This window comes from Acomys minous (genome assembly GCF_964271855.1).
Source record: "Acomys minous genome assembly, chromosome: 7".
NCBI classification, from domain to species: domain Eukaryota; kingdom Metazoa; phylum Chordata; class Mammalia; order Rodentia; family Muridae; genus Acomys; species Acomys minous.
Genome location: NC_140488.1, coordinates 24,002,387 through 24,022,363, shown reverse-complemented (window position 1 = coordinate 24,022,363; position 19,977 = coordinate 24,002,387). Strand labels below are relative to the sequence as shown.

Below are 19,977 nucleotides of genomic sequence, written 5' to 3'. Positions count from 1 at the left end.
ATACTCGAAAGATGCACCACCATACAACAAGGACATTTGCTCAACTATGTTCATTTAAGCTTTGTTCATATTATCCAGCATCTGGAAACAACCTAGATGTCCCCCCAACTGATGGATAAAGAAACTGGTATATTTACACAATAGAATACTACTCAGCTGTTAAAAATAATAAAATTTTCTGAAAAAGCACAAGATTGATTTCCAAAGTGGTTGTACAACTTTGCACACCCACTAACAATGGAGGACTGTTCCTCTTTTTCAACATCCTCTACAGCATGTGTTGTCATTTAGCCATTCTTTTTTTTTTACAAACTTTCGTGCACTTTTTAATTCTTCTCTCATACATCACATCCCAACTGCAGTCCCCCTCCCTCCATTCCTCCATGTGTCCACATATATAACCCTTCCTCTCCCCCTAGATCCACTCCCCCTCTGTTTCCCTTCAGAAAAGAGCAGGCCTCACAGAGATATCAAACCGAAAATGGCGTAACGCGTTACAACAAGAATAGGCACAAACCCTCACATCAAGGTTGGATGAGGCAATCTGGTGGGAGAAAAAGGGGTCCCATGAGCAGGCAAAAGAGTAAGAGACAGCCCCTGCTCCTACTCTTAGGAGTCCCACAGGAACATCAACCTACACAACCATAATATAGATACACAGGACCTAGCTCAGACCCATATAGACTCTGTGATTGTTGCTTCAGTCTCTGTAAGCCCCTGTGAGACTGTTTAGTTGAATCTATGGACCATGTTCTTATGGTGTCCTCTTTTTTTGTTTTGTTTTTTTGTTTGTTTGTTTGTTTGTTTTCCACTTTATTAATTTATTCTTGTTACATCTCAATGGTTATCCCATCCCTTATATCCTCCCATTCTTCCCTCCTTCCCATTTTCCCCTTATTCCCCTCCCCTATGACTGTTCCTGAGGGGGATTACCTCCCCCTGTATATGTTCATAGGGTATCAGGTCTCTTCTTGGTAACCTGCTGTCCTTCCTCTGAGTGCCACCAGGTCTCCCCCTCCAGGGGACATGGTCAAAGGTGAGGCACCAGAGTATGTGAGAAAGTAATATCCCACTCTCCACTCTACTGTGGAGAGTGTTCTGTCCATTGGCTAGATCTGGGTAGGGGTTTCAGGTTTACCGCTTGTATTGTCCTTGGCTGGTGCCTTAGTTTGAGCGGGACCCCTGAGCCCAAATCTGCCTATCTTAATGTTCTACTTGTAGGCTTCTAGGACCCTCTGGATCCTTCTACTTTGCCATTCTCCCATGCTTCTCTCATCTAGAGTCCCACTAGAATGTCCTCCCCTCTGTCTCAGTTTCCTGGTAAGTGAAGGCTTTCGTGGGACATGCCCCTTGGGCTAATATGCAGATATAAGTGAGTATATACCATTTGAGTCTTTCTGCTTCTGGGTTAACTCACTCATTATGATCATTTCTAGCTCAATCCATTTATCCACAAATTTTGGAAATTCCTTGTTTTTAATAGCTGAATAGTATTCCATAGTGTATATGTACCACAGTTTCTTTATCCATTCTTCTACTGAGGGACACTTAGGCTGTTTCCATGTTCTGACTATTATGAATTAGGCTGCTATGAACATGGTTGAGCAAATTTTCTTGTTGTGTGCTAGAGCATCTTCTGGGTATATTCCAAGGAGTGGAATAGCTGGGTCTTGAGGAAGCCCTATTCCCATTTTTCTGAGATAGCACCAGATAGATTTCCAAAGTGGTTGTACTAGTTTGCATTCCTACCAGCAATGAAGGAGTGTTGCTCTCTCCCCACATCCTTGCCAGCATGTGGTGTCGCTTGAATTTTTGATCTTAGCCATTCTGATGGGTGTAAGATGGAATCTCAGAGTTGTTTTGATTTGCATTTCCCTGATGATTAAGGAGGTTGAGCATTTCTTTAAGTGTTTCTCAGCCATTTGATATTCCTCTGTTGAGAATTCTCTGTTTAACTTAAAGAAATGCTCGACCTCCTTAGTCATCAGAGAAATGCAAATCAAAACGACACTGAGATTCCATCTTACACCCATCAGAATGGCTAAGATCAATAACTCAACTGACACCTCATGCTGGCGAGGGTATGGAGAAAGAGGAACACTCCTGCATTGCTGGTGGGAATGCAAACTAGTACAACCACTTTGGAAAGCTATCTGGTGCTTTCTCAGAAAAATGGGAATAGGGCTTCCTCAAGACCCAGCTATTCCACTCCTTGGAATATACCCAGAGGATGCACTACCACACAACAGGGACATATGCTCAACCATGTTCATAGCTGCCTTATTCATAATAGCCAGAACTTGGAAACAACCTACGTGTCCCTCAATAGAAGAATGGATAAAGAAACTGTGGTACATTTACACTATGGAATACTACTCAGCTATTAAAAACAAGGAATTTCCAAAATTTGTGGACAAATGGATTGAACTAGAAATTGTCATAATGAGTGAGTTCACACAGAAGCAAAAAGAGCTAAATGGTATATACTCACTTATATTGAGACACTAGTCCAAGGTGTACGTCCCCATGAAAAACTGTACCTACCAGGATAGTGGGTAAGAGGAGAGGACATCCTATTGAAACTTTAGGTGTGAGAAGCCTGGGAGAAAGAGGAAATGCGGGTCCTGGAAAACTACAGGCGAGTCTGGGCCCTGGGGTCCTCCGCAAACTGTGGCAACAGCCAAGGAAAAAATAGGCAGTAAACCTTGAACCCCTACCGGACTAGCCGATGGACATTCTCCACTGTTGAGTGGAGAAGGAGATCTAACTTTCACACAAACTCTGGTGCCCCATATTTGAACATGTCGCTTGGATGGAGATGCCTGGTGGCACTCAGAGGAAAGATAATAGATCACCAAGGAGCGACTTGATACAGTATGAGCATATTCAGGGGGAAGAGGTCCCCCTCAGACACAGACTTAGGGGAGGGGAGGGGAGTAGGGGGGAAGTGGGAGGAAGGGAGGAATGGGAAGATACATGGGATGGGCTAACAACTGAGATGTAATATGAATAAATTAATTTAAAAAAAAGAGAATTCTCTGTTTAGTTCCAAGCCCCATTTCTCAATTGGGTTATTTGGTTTGGTGGTGTTCAGTTTCTTCAGTTCTTTATATATTTTGGATATTAGACCTTTGTCAGATGTGGGGTTGGTGAAGATCTTTTCCCAGTCTGTAGGCTGTCGCTTTGTTCTCTTGACAGTGTCTCCTGCCTTACAGAAGCTTCTCAGCCTCATGAGGTCCCATTTATTAATTGTTGACATTAATGCCTGGGTTGTTGGTGTTCTGTTCAGGAAGTTGTCTCCTGTGCCAATATGTTCCAGGCTCTTTCCCATTTTTTCTTCTAAGTGACTTAGTGTCTCTGGTTTTATGTTGAAGTCTTTAATCCACTTGGATTTGAGTTTTGTACAAGGTGACAAATATGGGTCCAGTTGCATTTTTTTACACATAGACATCCAGTTAGACCAGCACCATTTGTTGAAGATGCTATCCCTTTTCCATCGAATGGATTTGGGTAAAGTAGTCTGGCCTGGCATCTGTGGTCTCTTAGGGTTTGTAGGATCTCTGTCCAGGCCCTTCTGGCTTGATGGTCTCTGCTGAGAAGTCGGGTGTAATTCTGATAGCTTTGCCATTACATGATATTTGGCCCTTTTCCCTTGCAGCTTTTAATATTTTTCCTTTGTTCTGTATTTTTTGTGTTTTGATTATTATGTGATGGGCAGTTTTTCTTTTCTGGTCAATTCTATTTGATGTTCTGTATGTCTCTTGTATGTTTATAGCATCTCTTTCTTTAGATTGGGGAAATTTTCTTCTATGATTTTGTTGAGAATAGTTTCTAGGCCTTGGAGTCTGATATCTTCTCTTTCTTCAATGCCTACTATCCTCAGATTTCTTCTTTTCATGGTGTCCTTAATTTCTTGGATGTTTTGTGTCAGGAGTTTTCCAGATTTGGCATTTTCTTTAATGGTTGCTTCAAGATCTGTTATTGTATCTTCTAGACTTGAGATTCGTTCTTCCATCTCTTGGATTCTGTTAGAAAAGCTCAGCACTGTGTCATTCACCTTCTTCTCTGAGGTCTCACGTTCTCGTTTTTCTTCTGTCTGTGTGTTTATCATTGAATCCATTTTCATCTTCATATCTTGAACAGATTTTTTTATTTCTTTCATCTGGTTGTTTACATTTTCCTGAAAATTTTCCAGTTCCACTCTATATGCTTCTTTTATGTCTCACACATGCTTGGCTGCGTCTTCCTGCATCTGATTTCAAATTTTATTTGTTTCCTCCATTATCATCCTCATTACCAAGGATTTGAGGTCATTTTCTTGTGTTTCCATTGTATTTGAGTTCTCTGGGTTGTTTTCTTTGGGATAGCTGGAAACTGGAGACGCCATATCGTTTTGGGTTTTTTTGCGTATGCTTTTACACTGTCCTTTAGACATCTTGCTGTCTCTGTTTTTGTTGGGTAACTTCCAGAGTTGGTTGGAGGGAGTCTGATGATAGATTCACTTGTTTTCTGATGATTTCTGTATGCTGGAAGCCCTGATACTTCACTGGTGTGGATGGCAGGAGGTTAGCCCTGTAGTTTTGGGCTCTCACAGCCAGTGATCCTCAGCTCCCCTTTGCTGTGGGTCCTGCAATCGTTCTGGGTCTCTGAATGAGCGTTGGATCAGGCCAAGGTATCCACAGCCTTTTGAGTCCCCTGCCAAGTCCAGCCAGGGACACTAGGCCCGAACCATGCGTCGAGCTCAGCTAGATGCTCAGGGCCTGAACCGTCTGCCACAACAGAAGAACTGCAACTGCACTGAGCAAGCGCCTAGGGTGGAATTGAGCACTCTGCCCAGCTTGCATCACAGCAGGAAAACTTGGGCTGCGCTGAGCTGGTGCCAAGGGTGGAAATGAGCGCACCACCCAGCCTGCGTCACAGCAGGAGAACTGCGACTGTGCTGAGCAAGTGCCTAGGGTGGAAGTGAGTGCTCCACCCAGCCTGCATCACAGCAGAACTGCGACTGTGCTGAGCAAGCGCCTAAGGTGGAACTGAGCGCTCCGCCCAGCTTGTGTCACAGCAGGAAAACTGCGGCTGTGCTGAGCTGGTGCCTAGGGTGGAAGTGAGCACTCCCCCCAGCCTGTGTCATAGCAGGAGAACTGCGACTGCGCTGAGCTGGAGCCTAGGGTGGAAGTGAGCAATTGGCCCAGCCTGTGTCACAGCAGGGGAGCTGTGCCTCGGGCAGAATTGCTTGCTGAGCTGAGCCAGCTTCTCCACGGCACAGCTCACTGAGCAAACCCAGGACTCTGGGGCTGAACTGTCTGCTGAGTCCAGTTTGGGTCTCAAGGCACCACGCGACCCAAATCCTGTCCAGACTCCCCTCTCCCGCAGCAACTCCCACCGTCCACCACACCAATCGCCTCCACTGGAAGGCTCTGAGCTGCAAACCTCAGCCACCGCCGCTAGTGCCGCTGGAGCCACTGGTGCTGCTGGTGCCGCTGGTGACACTGCTGTCTCTGCCGCTGCTTCTCTGATCCGAGAAAGTCTGCGCTCCTCCCGTGTGCAGGGGCAAGCAGGTCCTCTGCACCCTGGTCCCTCCGAACCATGGAGCACTTCTGCTGCTGTGATTTGGGGACCTTGGTGTTCCTGGCTCAGAAATCTGTGCAATTCCCTGAATTGTTCACTGGAGCTTTCAAACACAGTCCACACTGCTCTCCGCCATCTTGGATCCAGTGTATCTGATTTTATGTTGAGGTCCTTGATCCACTTGGAATTACCATTTGTAGAAAGTGATAAATATGGGTCTATTTGTAATTTTTACATGTAGACATCCAGTTAGACCAGCACCATTTTCTGAAGATGCTGTCATTTTCCCATTGTATGGTGTTGGCTCCTTTGCAAAAAAAAATCTAGTGACTGTAGTTGTGTGGGTTTATTTCTGGGTCTTCAATTTGATTGCATTGATCAACCAGTCTATTTCTATGCCAGTACCCTGCAGTTTTTTATTACTATTGCTCTGTAGTATAGCTTGAAGTCAGGGGTGAAGGTAACTACAGATGTTCTATTATTGTAAAGGATGGTTTTAGTTATTCTATGTGTTTTGTTTCTCCATATGAAGTTTGGAATTGTTTTTTCCAGGTCTGTAAAGAATTGTATTGGTATTTTGATTGGGTTGCACTGAATCTATAGATTTTAGTAAAATGGATATTTTTAATATGTTAATCCATGAGCATGAGACATATTTCCATCTTTTGATATATTCTTCAATTTTCTTTCTTCACAGAGTTGAAGCTTTTGACATACATGTCTTTGACTTGCTTTGTTAGAGTTACAACAAGATACTTTACATTATTTGTGGCTATTGTGAAGGGTGTATGTCCCCTTATCAGTAACAGGCTTGCTGATTTTTTTTAATTAATCCTGTATCCAGCCACTTTGCTAAATATCTTTATCGGATGTAAGAGTTCTCTAGTGAAATTTTGGGGGTCATTTAAGTATACTACTATATCATCTGTGGATGATATTTTGACTTCTTCCTTTCCAATGGGGACTCCCCTGACTTCCTTTGGTTATCTTATTACTCTAGGTAGAAATTTAAGTACTATATTGAAGAGATATGGAGAGAGTAGGCAGCCTTCTTTTGTCCCTGATTTTAGTAGAATTTCCTTGAGTTTCTCTCCATTTAATTTGATGTTGGCTATAGCTTGCTTTAGATGGCCTTTATTATGTTTAGGTATGGGCCTTATTGCCCTGATCTCTCCCAGATTTTTTTCCTGAAGGGACATTGGATTTTGTCAAAGGCTTTTTCTGCATCTAGTGGTATGATATTGTGATTATTTTCTTTCAGATGATTATATGGTGGATTACACTGATGGATTTTCATATGTAGAAAGAATTATGCATCACCAGGATAAAGCCTACCTGATCATAGTAGATGATGTATTTGATGTCTTCTTGGATTCAGTTTGTGAGTATTTTTGTATCAATGTTCATGAGTGAAATTGCTCTGAAATGTTTTTTCTTTGTTGAGCCTTTCTGTGTTAGGTATCAGCATGACTGTGGACTGATATAATGAAAATGGCAATGTTCCTTCTGTTTCTATTTTGTGAATATTTTGAATAGTATTGGAAGTCTGGTAGAGTTCTGCCCTAAACCTATCTGGCCCTGGGCTTTTTTGGGAGGGAAGGTAGAAGAATTTTGATCATTGCTTCAATTTCCTGAGGAGTTATAGGATTGTTTAAACTGTTTATCTGCTCTTGATTTAACTTTTGTAGGTGAACTCTATCAAAATAAAAATCCTTATTTAGAAATACTCTAATTTTGTGCAACACAGGGTTTTGCAGTAAGACCTAATGATATTTTGATTTCCTCATTGTCTGTTGTTATATCTCCCTTTTCATTTGTGATTTTGCTAATTTGGGTACTGTCTCTCTCCCTTTTAATTAGTTTGGCTGGGGATTGGTTAATCTTGTTGATTTTCTCAAAGAACCAGCTCTTGGTTTCATTGATTATGTATATTAATCTCTTTGTTTCTAATTTATTGATTTCAGCCCTGAGTTTGATTATTTCCTGCTGTCTATTCTTCTTGGGTGTGTTTGCTTCTTTTTTCTCTAGGTCTTTCAGGTGAGCTGTGAAGGTGCTAGAATGATATCTCTCCAATTTCTCATTTTCAAAAGATTTTAGTTTATTTTTAGAGTATACACTTATATTATTACACATATATTAAAAATACATACAGAAAGAAGAACCATGAAACAATCAGAGATTATATGAATGTTACATTCATGGTGTGTTGACTAATTGTATTTGGTAACCTTGTAGAAAGCATCCTTCCTATTTTGGTGATTCCAAAACTCTAAATGAGAATCAATATCCATCATATCTCATCTCTGTCAAATTAAAGCATTTATTTAGACAGGCAGAGTCAATGGCCAAACTCTGCCAAGACAGGGTAAGCAAGTCCTCAGTGGTTCCTGACTCACAAAATTGTCTGTCTGATATATTGGGCCAGATGGCTGAAGATGCTGCTGCAATGTTTTGGGTGATTGTTCAGGCAGAAAACTGTGTATGTCACATTTTTTTCTTTTTTTCCTTTTTCTTTTTCTCATTTCGGAAGCTGCTAACCTGCACTTTGGTTCATTCAAGTAATTAAATTTTATTCCTTCTCAAGTCTCTGATGAGGTTGAAGACAGTTTAGTCTTAAAATTATCCTAAGCTATTTAGGGACTAAGATTTTTTTAACTCTCCAATTCCTTTATGAAGACTGTTAGTGCTATGAACTTTACTCTTAGCACTATTTTCGTGGTGTCCCATAAGTATGGGTATGTTGTGCTGTCATTTTCATTGAATTTTACAAAATCTTTAATTTATTTCTTATTTCTTCCCCTTCCCAGTGGTCATTGAACAGATAGTTGTTCAATTTCCATTTTTCTGTCTGTTTTTTTTTTGTTGTTGTTATTTCTGTTGCTATTGAGCTTTAGATTTAGCCCATGGTGGTCTGATAAAGAACCATGGGTTAATTCAATTTTCTTGTATTAAGTGAAGTTTGCTTTGTGATGGACTATATGGTCAGTTTTGGAGAAGGTTCCATGTGGTGCTGAAAAGAAAGCATATTATTTTGTGTTTGGGTCAAAAGTTCTATAGACATCTATTAGGTCCATTTCATTAATGACCTCTGTTAATTTCATTATTTATCTATTCAGTTTCTGTTTTGATGACCTGTCCATTGGTGAGTGTGAGGTTTTGAACTCTCCCACTATTAATGTATGGGGATCGATGTGTAATATAAGTTTTAATAATGATTTTTTTTTACAAATGACAGTGCCCTTATACATGGGGCATAGATGTTCAGCATCTAAATGACTTCTTGGTGGATTTTCCTTTTATGAGAATGAAGTGTCCTTCCTCATCTCTTTTTACTATTTTTCACTGGGAGTCTATTTTATTAGATATTATGATGGCTACTCCTGTTTGCATCTTGGGTCTCTTTGCTTGAAAACCCTTTTTCTAGCCCTTTACTCTGAGGTAATATCTATCTTTGTTGCTAAGGTGGTTTTCTTGTATGCAGCAGAATATTGGATCCTGTTTTTCACATCCACTCTTAACACAATGCTTATGTCTTTTATTTGAAAATTGAACCCATTGATGTTGATAGACATTAGTAACCAATGATAATTACTTCCTTTTATTATGCTGTTTGTGGTGATAATATGTTTGTTTGTTTTTATTTTCCTGTTGTGAATTTATCTATATCCTGCTTTTTCTTGAGTATAATTGATCTCATTGCATTGGAATGCAATATAGAAGCCCTAGCCTTCTGTAGGGCTAGGTTGGTGCATAGATATTGTTTAAATAATGTTTTGTCATGGAGCATCTTGCTTTCTCCTTCTGAGGTGATTGAAAGCTTTGCTGGGTAAAGTATTTTCTGGTGACATCTGTGGTCTCTTATGGTCTACATGACATCTGCCCAGAACCTTCTGGTTTCCATAGTCTCTGCTAGAAGTCAGGTATGATTTTGCTAAGTCTGCCTTTATAAGTTCCTGGCCTTTCCCCCTTGCTATTTTTAATATTTTGTTATTGTTGTTCAGTAGGTTTAGAATTTTGATTATTATATAACAGGAGAAATTTCTTTTCTGGTTTAGTCTATTTGGTGTTCTATAAGCCTCTTGTATGTTTAAATGTATCTCTTTCTTTAGATTGGGGAGATTTTCCTCCCTGATTTTCTTGAAAATATTTTCTGGTACTTGGAGCCTGGACTATTCTTTTTATTCTATTCCTATTATTCCTAGAATTTTGTCTTTCCATGGTATTCTTGACTTCTTTGATGTTTTCTGTCATAAATTTTTTATTTAATATTTTCTTTGACAGATAAATTAATTTCTAAGACTCTTTCCTCCATATCTTGTATTCTGTTTGTGATGAGTACCTTTGTGGTTCATTTCCTCATTGGTGGCCTCTATTTCCTTCATTATATTTTCCTATATTTCTTTGAGGGGTTTATTTGTTTCCTCATTAAATGCCTCTAACATATTCATAAGCATAGGTTTAATTCCATTTTTGTGTGTGTTTCTACTGTATTGGAATATGTTCTAGTGAAGTCATATTTCCTTGTTTTTTGTTGATTTTGTTCTTACCCTGGCTTTCAGCCATCTGATTGTGCCTATATAATTGGCTGCTTGTTCCTGCAATCTGCTGGTTTTCTTGGCTCTTTGTGATCCAGGCAGGTTTTGCCAATCTCCTCAAGACAGCTAGTGGATCTGAAGCAAAGGCTGGATCTGCATGTCTCTGGAGTCTGGAGTCCTTTTCAGGATGGTGGGGAAAGTCTGGAGGAACATGAAAGGGTGTATTCTGGAAGCAGCCTTATAAAGGTCTCCATGAACAGAAGCTGAGCAGATGCTGTGCTCCCAGTACTCAGATTATGCTGAGCCTTGCCATCTTGGACCCGGGACTCTGCATGCTCCTATTTTCCAGTCTGTGTCCCTTGAGGGACCAGTGGAACCATGAATTGGAGGTTACGGTGCTGTTTTTGGTATCTGGGTGGTGCTACTGGGGAAGCAGGAGGTTTCCAAGGTCTGGTTGCTGGAGCAAAGTACCCCTGGAACTACAGACCTGTGCTTGAGTAGACAGAAAGTACTGTGCAGGCACTGAGTCTTGGACCATGTTCTACTTTTGGACCCAGGAGATGACATCAGAGAGCCTGGAACTATGTGTCCCCAAGCTCCCAACATGCCCCCTCCTGTCAGGAAAACACCAAAGTAGGTATTTTAGAGTTAGCCAGTGAAACATAGTCACTGACCTTCGGCCATTCAGATAGGAGATACTCTTGCTGCTGCCGTGTTGGAAGCTCCTTAAATTTATTTTCTTTCTTTCTTTTTTAAAGATTGCTTTATTTATTTTATGTATGAGTACTTTAACTGCATTTATGTCTGCACGCTGGGAGAGGGCATCAGATCACATTACAGATGGTGAGAGCCACCATGTGGTTGCTGGGAATTGAACTCAGGTCCTAAGGAAGAGCAAACAGTGCTCTTAATCTATGAGCCATTTATTTTTCCAGCCCCCTTCATCAATCTATTTTCATCAGGAATATTGGCTTGTAGTTTTCTTTGTTGTGTCTTTACCAGGTTTTGGTATTAGAGTAATAATGGATTCATGGAAGAAGTTTGAGAGTGCCCCTCTTATTTGTTTTCTTTTGTAAAATAATTTAAGAAGGATTGTTGTAGTTCTTTCTTGTAATTTTCATGAAATTCTGCTATGAATCCATATGGCTCTGTACTTTTCTTTTTAGTTGGAAAGTTTTTCAGTATTAGTTCAATCTCCTCATTTGTTAGGAGTTTGTTTAGGTTATTTCTTTTTAGTTTGATCTTGATAGTTTAACTGAATATAGAAGTTTATTCATTTATTTTAGGTTTTCCAGCTTAGTAGACTACAAGTTTTTAAAGTATTTCCTTATAATATTCTGAATTTCTTTAGTATGTGTCGTAATATTTCCCTGATAATTTATGATTCTGATAATTAAGGTCCTTTTTGGGTCCTTTCTTTTGATTTGTTGGATCAATAGACTATTAATCTTTTTTTTTTTCTTTTCTCAGAAGATCAGCTCTTGGAATCATTGGTTCATTGTTTTGCTTTCTTTGTTTTTATTTCATTAATTTCTATTCACAATTTTATTATTTCTTATTATCTACTAGATGTGAGGTCCTTATTTTTTTCAGATTCGTATATATATATATAGAGAGAGAGAGAGAAAAAATAGTTTTCCATGCAATATATTTTTCTCCTTCAACTCCTCCCAGATCCTCCTACCTCCCACAAACCCAATTCAATACTCTTTCTCTCTCTCTCTCTAAAAAATAGTCTTGAGTGATGAATGAATTTATTTGTAATCTGTCTTATGGTTAAATATAGGCACTTAGAGTTATAAATTTCTCTGAAAGGATTTCTTTTAATGTGTCCCAGAGCTTTTTTGTTGTTTTGTTTTCATTTTCATTAAGTTCTATGAATGTTTTTGTTTCTTTATTGGCTCAGTCATTACTCAGTAATGAATTGCATATTCTCCATGGATTTGTGTAGTTAATAAAATGTTTAAATTTTATTTTGTCATAGTGAGGTAGTATACCTGAAGTTGTTTAATTTTTTCTGAATTTTTTGAAAATTTTTTGTGTCTCAGTATGTGGTCTATTTTAGAGAAGCTTCTATGGGCTAGTGAAAAGAATGCACATTCTTTGCTGTTTGAAAATGATAGTTTGTACATATTTGTTAATTCCATTTACTGTAACACACCACATATTTTCTATTTTTGTTTTCCTAAAGTTACATATAATACATTTAATTGTACATATATACATAGATATTATAAATTATATTATGCCACTTGAGCTAAAAATTGTCCTTCACAAGAGACATAGAGAATATCAAACAAAAGGGCAGAAGAAACCATCCTTCAAGTTATTGGTGATAGGACTCCAAGAGACTCACAAAAACAAACAATACAGGCTACCATTCATTCAAGTGGATACAATCCAGAGGTTGAAACTAAGAGCCTATTCCAAAGATACCATGTACTTCGGACACAGAATCTGGAGGATTTGAGCTGGATTTGACCTAGAAGCCTCCTCACTGAGGATTGGCTTTCATAGTACCAAAAGGTGCTATGCAAGTTAACAATTAGAAGAAACCAACAATCCCACCCTAGATAATACCCATCAGCCAAATGAATAAATTATAATAAATAATTTTTAAATGAAAAAAAAGAATGACTATCACAGCAAGATATCCCTAAGGGTCTAATAGTTATCCTCATATGTTGTGAGTAATTAACAGCTGTCTAACTGAACTACAGGCCCATTCAACAGGTGGGAAACTTTCCAGATATTGTCACTGTTACTATGAAGATCCTACTTCTGCCCCTTTACTAAACCAGTATAATTCTTAGCACTAGTCTAAATACTTAGTCATGTACCCATAGATAAATGTAGCTCTTTCTCCTTGTCAAAGAAGCTTCTCTTTGAAACAGATAGAGAGTATTACAAAAAAGCACAACTGGTCAAAATTCAAGGAACAAATGACCATGGGGTTCTCAGCTACAAATGATATATCAACAACACAGCTCTTGCACTTAAGGCAAAGAGAACACCTTGGAAGAAGGGGTGGAAAGATACAGAAGAAGAGAAAATTGCTTGTGAAACTGTGTATCCATGAAATGACAGAGAAGTGTGACCCATAGTGCGTTAAAAATATGGCTGCCTAAACAAGATGTGAACAATGACAATATCAATAGGCATGCTACCGTGTAAGGAAGAAATCTCATGGTGCCCCACCTCTAGACAAATAACTGCAGATAATGCCTATTGAGAGTAAAAGAATTAATCTTTCCCAGAGATGAACACCATAATTAATCTAATACCGAGTGGTCAACCTTCAAATCATATACACACAAGCAACACTAAATGGACCCAGCAGAGTGTATGTATATATTTATGCACACATACAAACTATATGTATGTATGTATAGCTTTTTAAGTTTATATACAGATATGCATATTGTTGCTGTACATATGTTGTAGCGGTAGAATTTGGGGCTAGGTCACATATTTTCTGCATGTTGACCAGTTGTGGTTTTTTGTAATAGTCCTTATCTGTTGCAAAAATAAAAATACACACACACACACACACACACACACACACACACACACAAACATATATATATATGTTTCCCTCAGTGATTTGTGGTTGGGACTAATCTACTGGAATAGTAACAAAGAGTATACAATTTTTATTTAAATAATTTTTATTTAATTATACAATTCTCAACATAACTAATATTTATATATGTATATATATATATGCATACACTTCACAAAACACTTTATGTTTATCAAAATTCCTTCAGGAAATAGTGGAAAGAGGGTCTTGAGCTGTAGTTCAGAACAAGAGCTAAAAGTTACTTTTTTAAAAATGGAAGACTTTGATTTTCACTTATGCTGTCCTTAGGTTTTCATAATAACCTTTAGAGGATATTCTTATAAGGCACAATTTTTAATGTCCTCAAGTTTGTTATTATTGTTCTTTTAATATCTATATAAACTCTTTATACACATGCATCAAAATGACCTAATTCTAGGAAAATTTAGGGAACAAATTCTTTTCTGAGGATTTGAATTATGACTTTCAAGAAGCATCTTTATGAAAAGACTGATTTACTTTTCTGCTTTTTGTTCCTTTCAAGTGCAAGTGGGCTTCACAGCTTTTTAAAGACTGGACCAAGTAAAACACAAGGGTTATTTCTTGAAGTTCTATAACAGTGGCCAAACGTTAGTGAAATCTATAATAGTGATTTAAAAAAAATATTGAATGGATCAGGAAGAGCTCAAGAAAAAAGTTACTGAATTTACATCAATAAACTTATTTTGAAAATGACATTTTCATAACCATGAAATTGCCAGGTAGATGTGCATTATATAGAACTTTGAGCTCAGAAATTGATATTTCCAGATGAAGAAAAATAGTTACCTTACAGATTTAGACTCTGGAGTTTGGGGCTTTTCATTCAGTCGCTCACACATTCATTTATTTCACTCACTCATTCATAGCAGTTGTTGAGTGCCTGCTGTTTTCTCAGCCTTGTCTCCAATTCTTTCTTTGAAAGGTAGCCCATTTGGGGAGCAACTGAAAGGGCTGGGGAGTAGCCTGATATTTTTAAGCCCACTCTGAATACTTGAAATCTGATGGCTGTCAGGAAGACCTTTGGAAACAGGCTCTTCATTCGTTTCACTGCCTCTGCTGTGAATTTGCAGGGACTTTCTGAAAATTAAGTACCAGGGAAAATGTCATCTGCAAGGCTCTGAATTTCCCCTTGCAAATTCTCAGTGTTTGCCTGAGATGGGCTCACAATGCTTATCCACATGGAGCCTCTTCCTGCCCTTTTCATTCAGCTTTTTTTTTTGTCATGCAGTTCCTTGGCAGTTAACATCCTGCATCCCAGGTGTCTACAGAAGAAAGATTTGATATTTCTCAAGAAAGAGCACAAAATAGAGATCTCAGAGACATATTTCCACAGCAAGTGTTCTGACTGTTTGCAGGTCAGTTCCTTTAAATAGAAGAGGAAGGCAAGTTTTTGGTTAAACTAAAATCCATAATCTCCCCCAAGAGGCTATGCACAGTGTTCATGTAGTACCTTTCATCTGTGTCTCCACACACAATTCATGTTAACAAAAGTGTTTAGAGAAATAGGAAGATACATTGGGGATTTTTTTTTTATTTCAGGGTAGATGATTGAATCATTCATTATGCATTGCTGCATTTTCTAAATGCTATGTTAATGATAAGTGTAAACATGAAAATTAATGTACAGAAGTAAAGGGGGGTGGATTATAAGCCTTTCTAAAGTGAAAAACATTAAGAGCCCCAATTTAGACATTTTGGGGAAACAGAAAACTTTTGGACTGGTTTTTGTGATGAAAGTAAATAACAACACAGGAAAGGATGAGGCATCTTTTTCTATCTTTCTTTCTTTTTATTTTTAATTTGTTCACTTTACATCCTCATTGAAGCCACCTCCCTTCTCACCTCCTGGCCTACCCTTCCTCATACTCCCTCCCTCGCCGAGTCCTCAGAAAAGGGGAGGCTTTCTCCCCGAACTTCTGACCTCAGCCTACCAAATCTCATCTGAACTACCTGTATCCTCTTCCTCTGTGGCCTGGCAAGGCTACCCCACCAGGGGGAAGTAATCAACTTGTGGGGTCCAGAGTCCATGTCAGAAGTAGTCCTTACTCTTCATATTATGAGGCCCACAAGGAGACTGTGCTGCCTATCTACTACATCTGAGCAGAGGGTCTAGGTCCTCACCATCCATGGTACTTGGTTGGTGCATCAGTCTCTGCAGCACCCCCTTCCTCTGCCCAGATTTGTTCGCTCCATTAGTCTCTTTGTGGAGTTCCTGCCTCCTCCAGGTCCTTCTATACTCCAACTCGTCTTTAGGACTCCCTGCACTCCACCCCAAAGTTTGGCTGTGAGTCTAAGCATCTACTTCAATCCCCTGCTGTGTGGAGGCTTTCAGAGGACCTCTATGGTAGGCTCCTTATCTGTTCCTTCTCTTCAACCATTTCTGGTGTCTACCCTATTTGTCCTTCTGAGTGAGAATTAAGTATTCTCCCTAGGGTCTTCCTTGTTATTTAGTTCCTTTAGGTCTATGTATTGTAGTGTGGCTATCCTATATTCTTTGGCTAATATCCACTTATAAGTGAGCATATACCATATATGTCTTTCAGAGTCTGGTTTATCTCACTGGTAATTGCTATTTTATTTTCTGAGAAATTCTGGGAAGTTTTCTATTTTAATTTTGTTTATTATTTATTTATTTATTTATTTGTGATGTGATCATGTGATGTAGTTTTATCTTGCCTGGAACTTGCTATGAAGCCCAGCTTACCTTTAAACTATTGATCTTCCCACTGCATCCTCCTGCATCCTGGGGTTATAGACAGATATCAAGGGTATGGGTTTTCATCTTCGCTGTTAAGATAGACTTGACTATGGAACCATCCTATGTAAGATGTACGACTGAACACTCTCACTGTTTCCTCAGCAAGGAAACATATATACATTATAAAAAGTTAGAAAATGTCATTATAAAATATAATGAATTGTCTGCTTGCCCAAGCTCAGTATACCAGCATCTTTTTTCACATTATACTCTTAACTATAGAAAGATTCCTATGAGTAGATGAGTAATAACCTATAAAAAATCAGCAGAACATATATGCTAAAAGAATGATAATGGAGAAGGAAAGATCCTTACAAATAAAAAACAATTGAAGTACACTGAATAAGAAATATGTCAGAAAACAGAAGAAAATACTAAGGAAAGATTTGCTTTCAAAAATCAATAAAATATTCATGGAGGGTCTGAAAGATTATTTTAAAATGACCTATGTATCCAGAAGTGGTAGCTCATATCTTTATTCTCCGCAACCTCTCTTTCCCCTCCCCATCCCATTTTCCGCCTTCTCTTATTTTTCATGAAATAAATTTTGTTAGTTTCCACATATAAGTGGAAACATGATTTATTTATCTTTTTGTAGCTGGCTTATACACATGATGCTTCGAAATAAGGATCAGTGATAAGCGTGGAGTACAATTAGAAATGAAATGCAGAATACAAGAGTATAAATCAGTAAAAATCATAGAAACAATTTATTATTTAGAAAAATGATTGGTATCTATAAATGCCATCCATTATTAAGATATCAGATTGATACCATCGAAATAAACTTTCAGACTAACATTATCCAGTATCAAACTATCAGAATAATACTATCTAATCAATATCAAACTATCAGAGTAATTCTACCCAATATCAAGCTAATACTATGCAATATCAAACTATCAGACTCACACACTAAAGACTTTGTATTTTATTATATGTATAGAAATACTACTCTGTTTATTATTCCTATATTATTTTCTTAAAGTTAAACGATTTTTTTGCAGTGTCTATGCTCAACAAAATTACTCAAGTCTTAGGCTCTTCCACTGTGTTGTGGGTCTTTTGGGAAAGGAAAGAGAAACAGAGACAGAAACAGACAATGCGAGATAGAGAGAGAGACACACAGAGACAGAGAGACAGAGATAAAAAAAAAGACATTCTAGAGTTAGACCAAAAAAGACATGTTAGAGTCAGACTTGGCTAATAAATCCAGCATTTCTACTCATATTTTTTAGAATTTAATCACATGCATCAATCTAACTCTAACTGCAAGGAAGGCTGGGAAATCTAGGCGTTTTCTCTAGAAAGTAATGAGATTCACGTTCATACCATGCTTTTGTTATCATAACCTTTAATGATATAGAAAGAAAATAAATTTATTTCTGGTCAAAATAAGCAGCTAAAACCTAGGGAGAATTTGGGAGATTATAACATGAAAGTAGAAGCAAATTATCTAGGGGAAGAGGACTATTTGGAAAGATGAGAGTTAAAAAAAAAAGGAAGGATAGAGAGTATGGGGAAAATATGCTAAAAACACTTTATACATTTGATAAAAATGTCCTCGTGTTTCATCAGGATAGCCTGCATCCCCTTCCTGTGTGTACCCTCGAGGTCGTCTGGCCAAGGGACAGTGACCAAATCATGGGCACCAGAGTTTCAGTCAGAGTTTCAGCAGAAGTCATTATCCTCACGCCTAACACATGGAGAATCAGCTGTCCATTGGCTACATCTGGACAGTGGGTCTTGTTTCTCTGCATCCATTGTCCTAGGTTGGTGCAGGCCCCCACTGTGTCCAAATTCGCAGGCTTTGATGTTCTCTCTATGGAGATCCTGACCCCCTTAGGTCCTTCCATTCTCCCCTACACATTCTTCCACACAACTCACAGTGCTTCCCCCAGAGTCCAATAGGAGGGTCTCCCTATCAGAGGTCTAGGGGAGACAAATAGGGCAGAAGAGGGAGGGAGGGTAGGAGCAGGAACATAATAGTAAGGGGATAACAATTGGTATGTAATGTGAATGAATTATAGTAAATAAAACATACATTAAAAAAAGACAAAAGTCACATTTTATGTCTATTATATAAATATGTAGCTTCAAAGATAGCATTTTGGAAACTGAATCCCACATGAGCTTCAAAGCACACAGCTGAACTAAAAGAGACAGATAAAACATAAAACACAAAAGAATCATCATAAACAGCAAATGATGAGAAAAAATGAATCTGTGAAAATTGTCATATACAGTTTTATACATAGAAATAGGAGGTTATTTACTGAAAACAACTAAATATGAACATACACATTCTTATAAATGTATGTGTGTATATATGAAAATGGAGCTAAAGGCCTTATTCTTATTCTCATTCAAAAAATGAGAAAATGTGTAAATTATATAACAATATCCTTAGAGCAATGGATCTTAGGCAATATCTTCATCCATTGAGTTGCTATTGTAATATACCAGAAGCTGGGTGGTTTATAAATAAAGAATTTGCTCCTTACAAATCATCCTGAGGCTGGAAAGATTCCGAGCCTTGTGAGGGTCCACTTTTAGACTCATCCCAAGTTCTCACTATATCTTCACATGGTGAAAAGTGAGAAGGATCACTCTTGGTCTTATTTTATAACAGTCTTAATTTATGTAATCTCGTCTGTGGGAAGTCCAAACTCATGACCATTCTCAGTGGTCATTCCTCCAAATACCATCATAATGATGTAACGAAGTCAAAAAGTCTCCAAGCCTGGAGAAAGAAACATCTGGAAAAAAAAACACTGTAAGTAATTTCTGCAGTTGACATAGAGAAAAAAATATCTGCTATTTTAGAAAACTTCAGCCTTACTCAGAATTGATTTACCTTGGATTTAGAGCAGGATTCACTGTTAGGGATAGTTTAACTTATGCAAATCAACAAATGTAATATGACACATATATATATTAAAGGACAGGTATCACATGATTATCTCAATAGATACACAAAATGCCTTTTTTCATTGTTCTTTCATGATGAAAAGCCCCGAAAAAATCTTGAACTAGAAAGAATGTATCTCAATATAATAAAGGACATGTACAAAAATATAGTGCAGATTTTTATATTAAATATTCAAAACCTAAAAGCATTTTCTCTAAAATCATGCATAAGACAAGCATGCCGCCTTTCTCTGAACTTTTTATTAAAATAAGTCTTATTATTTTTTATGTCATATATCTTTCCATTGTATTTGATCCTATCCACTCCTTACTTCTCCCTTATACTACCTTCAATTCCCCTCCCACACACACACACACGTTTCCCTTCCATAATTATGTATTTTTTTTAAAAAATTCACTGATTCAATTAGTGCTATATGGCCATAGGTGTTGGATCATCCACTGAGCCATGGGTAGCCTAACAGTGGCAAAGTGAGGGGGAAAAGGATCCTGTGTCCCCAGCAGCCATTATCTGCCAACAGCTCTCCAGGTAGGGGCAAAGCCTTGGGAGTTCTCCTCCATCTATGCTAAAATGTTGATCAGCA

General features: G+C 38.2%; 1 pseudogene across 1 annotated transcript in view; it reads left to right on the top strand.

Moving 5' to 3' along the window:
* The first annotated feature begins 481 nt into the window (after positions 1–481).
* The window catches only part of LOC311601961 (V-type proton ATPase subunit G 1-like), a 45,096-nt pseudogene continuing 25,600 nt past the window's right edge, over positions 482–19,977 (top strand). Inside the window, exon 1 of the transcript in view lies at positions 482–486. The product of the transcript in view is annotated as a V-type proton ATPase subunit G 1-like (transcript). The remainder of the gene's footprint in view (positions 487–19,977) is intronic.